The 5387-nt window shown below is 38.0% G+C and overlaps 1 long non-coding RNA gene across 1 annotated transcript; it reads right to left on the reverse strand.

Moving 5' to 3' along the window:
* Positions 1 to 1774: 1774 nt before the first annotated feature.
* LOC149813386 (uncharacterized) lies at positions 1775 to 5012 on the reverse strand. The gene is made up of 5 exons (XR_016428367.1): positions 4015 to 5012; positions 3334 to 3390; positions 3180 to 3228; positions 2010 to 2054; positions 1775 to 1923 (listed from the first exon to the last, which is right to left on the reverse strand). It is a non-coding gene; the product is annotated as an uncharacterized LOC149813386 (long non-coding RNA).
* Positions 5013 to 5387: the final 375 nt, after the last annotated feature.

Genomic DNA, 5387 nt, shown 5'->3' on the forward strand with positions numbered 1-5387 from the left:
TTCACAATAATGCTAATCACATGAAGGAGAATAACAAAGAGAGAGTCTGGATATGATTAAAATATTTATTTGTAAAAAGGAAAACTATATAAAGGACCTTGATAATAGAACCTACTCAAGTCGTGAAATTGAGTAGAGAGCTTGAACCGTGGATGTAGGTGATCCTAACCTTGAACCACATAATATCTTGTGTGAAGTTATTTATTTTCTGTTAAGTTCTTTTTGTTTTCAGACAACATATTTCAAGCATATGAGAAATGATATGAAGATATGTGTTTTTAAAGATTGAATTGTCCCTAGCAAACAAAAAAGATACAACATGAAGAATTATGATTTGTGAAACATTATTAAGAAAAAATTATATCATGACTATGCAAACATAGCATAAGTAAATCATGCCCCATGCCTCAGTGTATAAGATCATTAGAGGAGCACAAAATACCAACAACAGCAAGCAATGTAGATTCACCCTCAGAGGCAAACCACCCACCAGCTGTCAATTGATTGGCACTTGAATCTTCAAAAGCTTTGATCATGAAAATGTCAAATTTTCCTGATCAGTAAATTAGAATTTTCATCATGCCAGTTATAGTGGTTGTGGGTGTTGTTCCCTTAGGCAATGTTATATAGGAATAGTAAATATTGTATTCCTTCATGTTGGAAGAATTTAGGGTACAAATTATAGGTGATTGAGAGATCAACCCTGAACCAAGACACTATAGGATACGACCCAAGGAAGGAGGAATATGACCAGTGCAGCCCACTCGAACAACCACCCCACTAGGAGCTATACACGCATCTTCCTTTGGGTTAAGTCCCACTTGATCTGCATGGAGATGGTATCTAAAATACAGGTAGTGTCCCTGAAAATGTGTATGTTCCCCTCCAACCAGCCGGTTCTTCAATTGAGAAGAAGCCAACACCTCCAAATAAATCTACAGTTTAGACCCCTTCACTAGAAGGGCCCGACAATGAGAAGATCCCTTATGTTTGATGGCTTGTCCAGGGTTGAACAAAATGAACAAAAGGAACGGAACAAAACATTGGTTTTGTTCGTTCCGTAACAACTGTTCCAAGTCCAACGTTTGTTTGAACCGTACTCAAATGATAGTTCTAAATGTTCGTTGTTTGATGACGACAACTTGGATAGTTATGGATAATGGGTCAAATTATTCATTTTGGATCATATGGCCCGATCCATCTACCCTTTTACACGTTTTAACAAGTTTATTATAGGTTTTTGTTCGGATATGGATCCAATTATGAAATTATATCTAAAATCATGATTTTTTGCCCTTAATATGGATTTAAAATTGGATTTTTGCTCTAAATATGGATCTCGAATGAGATTTTTGCCCCAAATATAGATTTTTGCTTCAAATAAGAATCTCAAAGTGGTATTTTGCCTCCAATATGGATCTCAAATTAGATTTTTGCCTCAAATATGATTTTTTGCCTCGAATTGGATATTTTCCCTGAATATGTTTTTTTTCTAAAATATGGATCTCAAATTGGATTTTTGCCACGAATATGGATCTCAAATTAGATTTTTGCCACGAATATGAATATCAATTTAGTTTTTGCCCCGAATATGATTATCAAATTGATTTATAGTAGTACAAGATTGACATCAACAACATTTAGTCTTCGTACGGGTGGTGGAAGAAAACACATGTATTCATGTGTTCGCTCTGCATAGACTAATGCATACAAAACCCCAAAAAAGTATGAAAAATAGTTAGCCATGTCATATTAAAATATTAAAATTCCATAAGGCTAGAAATTATAAGTTTTATTAATCATCAGAGAAGCTGAAACTCTATCAAAAGCTTGGTACATCTTAACAATTATAAGTTCCTGGCACTACCCACACCTTCTTCAGCTTCAAACCCATTGAAATAATATCTTGCTCGTATCACTTTCCTGCATTGAAAACCCCCATCTGGTATTCGTCTCTTGTTTTTCAATAAGCACCTACGATATCTATAATGTCACATGGGAAAACTAACCTCGGACCATAAGCAGGAAAGAACATTCAAATGATGAAGTCATAGCTGCACAGTGAAAGAAGCAAGAACAACCGTTGTAAATTATGAAATTGAAAGTTCCACAGAGTATAACGTGTTTTCCTTTGCACTAAAGTGCGTGACTCAAAATTAACAAATACATGTTTTCCTTTGAACTAATGTGCGTGACTGAAAAAAGCATAGTGATGAGAAATGCAAAAGAACACTAGATAATGTACATGATCTATGAGACATGACTGTTTAGATTCCTACTAGGCATCATCGTTTTCCCCATAGAACACTAATCTAATACAGAAGTAAAAAAAGAAAGAATGACATTATAGCAATTACAATGATATTGTGCACCAAAATACATTTTGTTTATGAAACTTGCTTCACTATCTACTGCTATTCTATAAGAACAATATGGTCATAGTGACTGCCACAGACATAGATGAAGAGTCCAATTCAATATCTTATTTTGTGTATCCAAAAGATAGACATGTCCAATATGTAAAAGTAAAAAAGATGAGAAGAAAAAAGGCAGTTTTTCAACAATCATACAAGATTGCATTACAAATGAGATGCCAAATAGGGCCCTTCCCAGAGACAAACAATTGCAGAAGAGCAAGATGGACAAAAAGTGCATTTTAAGATGCTTCCCATAGACAATTAATCACAAAAGAATAATAGGGTATTAAACCTATGATCAAAAGAAACTAATTATGATTGCATCAACCATATGGAGTAGCAAACATTCCGATTTGGATTCTGGAGTAATTATTTGGACAATACTGTGAAACAAAATTTCTGAAATATCCAAAGTACAAATATTTCTCTGCCAGGAAGCATATACTATTTCAACTGGGTCACTAATTTCAGACTTCCAGATGTCATTCAAACAACATAAACTGAACACTATCTAAGATGCAAATGACACTTGAATCTACACAAAATTCATGCTTATAAATATTGCAAATGGAGATCCAAATAAATTTAATGGAGATCCCAAGAACGATTCTAACATTAACTAAAAATGTCATCTTAGCATAATAGATTTACGTAATCTAAATTCCATCAACCAGAAATGTCCTGCTTCACACACGAACTAAGATCATATATTCCAAAATTAAGAAATTACAGCGAACAAAAGATGCAAGTGACATAACACACCTTCTGAATTGGAAGGTTTTGCCTTTTGAGATTTGATATGGCTAAGATCCTACAGACCAATGAAAAGTAAGTTTTCATTGCTAGAAGTCCGAGACAGACTAAACTGAAACTAAGGAGAAAAATCATTTCTAAGTGCTCAAGAGGATCCAATTACCTGCTCCAAAAATTTCTGAAAGATCACACTTAGGTCACCATTGTTTTGCTCTAGAATCTAATATGACAATGTAAAACATAAACATCAAATTACAACATCAAAGAGGTAAATGCAAAAGAATGTGATTGAATAAAATAAAAAGTACCAGAAAAAGAAAAAGCTCAACAGCATACACTGTTGAAGCCAGATCGATCCATCATTGGATCCACGTACAAACTGCAGGAAACATAAGGGGTCTACAATCACAAATGCTAAACATTCCTTACCCCTTCCACTCTCTCACACACTCTTTTAGTACTTGACTCCTTTCACCAAGGTGAAGTACATAACTGGGATTGTAATGGAGGTCAACATATTCCAAACAGTTAGAAGTTTTCCATTATGCAAAACGGGTGCTTATGAAACTAAAATTTCTTGTATCAAGTTAGAAGTTTTCCATTATGCAAAACGGGTGCTTATGAAACCAAATTTTCTTGCACGTAGATTCTTGACTCTAAAGCACAACCACAAACTCTTTTCTTCCTCTTTTTAGAGAGAGAGCACAAAATCTATTACTTCAAAGTATGCTCATGCGATCTGTATGCGTCTATTTCCTAATCTTGTTAGTATCAACGACACCCACAATTCCTCTTAGCCCAACTCACGCATTCAAAACGATGGTAAGTCTTGTAATCAACTAACCTGTGCAGGCCACCACATACCATCCTCAATCTCCACCCAAAGAAGATGTCCCAAAGGCATAGTAGCATCATTCCGTCCTTCACCCATCTAAAAATCCTAGGCAATATCTCTCCTCACTGTTCCCCCCATGATTTGGGAAGTATCTCGTTTCAGTGATGCTGATTAACAACACCACTCAGCCATATCAATACATGGGATTGCATGAAACAAAACAAAATCATAACAGAAACAGAGAAAAATGTCTTCATATCATAGACACTAAATTGAGACCACCAACAGAAACAAAACCAATGAAGACATACCGCTTCCCCTGAACTCTTGGGTGGGCGCAAAGTGAGAAAAAAGAAAAAGGTGGGGATAGAGCTATGAAACCTTTATTGGGTATGGTGAATGAAACTGATGGTTAAATGGCAAGCAATGGGACCGCTCCCCTGCTTCGGGCAGCATACGTCTAACGGTGGCTGTCACCGGAGAAGGGAGAAGGGAGGTGGGAGAGGAGAGTTCGGTCGAGAGAGAGAACAAAAGAGGGAGCGGGCGGTGCCAGAGACCGAAGAGCATTTTGGCACGCCCGTCGAGAAACTTGTGTTCCTCTCGTCCCTGTTACTTTTGTAACAGGGGGGAGGGTGGAAGGAAAAACCCGCTGTTATAAGGACGCGGCGGAAGCACGGAACGCCGTCCGCCGCGTCCAACGTTTGTTAGAAATCGCCGTTCTCAACGAAATTTTTGTCCAAATCACGTTGAGAACTGCACATCCCAACACTGACCGAGATCCCCCGTGCCAGTGCTCATAGTGTTTTCACAAAGTGCATTCCCAAAATAGGTGATAAGTTGATTCTTCATTTGCCCAGAACATGGTGCATCTACCACTACCAGCAAACCGATAACCCCGTTTCTTGAAAAGAGAATCGGTGGGCAGTCTGTCCAAGAATATAAGCCAACCCAAACATGATGCTCGAAATGGAAGACCCCTGCCCCCACAAAGCCCCGTTTGGTAGGCATGTTGGGCAAAACCCTGTGTAAAACAACATAGACAGGGAGCGTGCCTGGATTCGCCATTGTCCGTGTAGGTAGTTCGGCGTTCTCCTCAGCCGGTCGACGCTCATAATGAGTTCAGGCCTTATGTCGAATGTGAGCAGGACCCTATTCTGCTAAATCTGAATGCAGAACTGAATTTGGGCAGGGAAGTGTTACGAATACTCATCATCTTCATAACCCCTAACCCCTTATATAATGGAGAAATTGGGCAGTTACGTGAATGTGGTCTCTCCACATTCACGTAACTCCCACCCACTATCTCCATTACTCAGCCACTTACGTGACCCACTAAGAGAGTGTCAAACCGGGTCAGACTGTGGGTTGGACCCATAACCCAT

Source organism: Nuphar pumila, chromosome 16 (assembly GCF_984573655.1).
Source record: "Nuphar pumila chromosome 16, dmNupPumi1.hap1.1, whole genome shotgun sequence".
In the NCBI taxonomy this organism is placed as follows: Eukaryota; Viridiplantae; Streptophyta; class Magnoliopsida; order Nymphaeales; family Nymphaeaceae; genus Nuphar; species Nuphar pumila.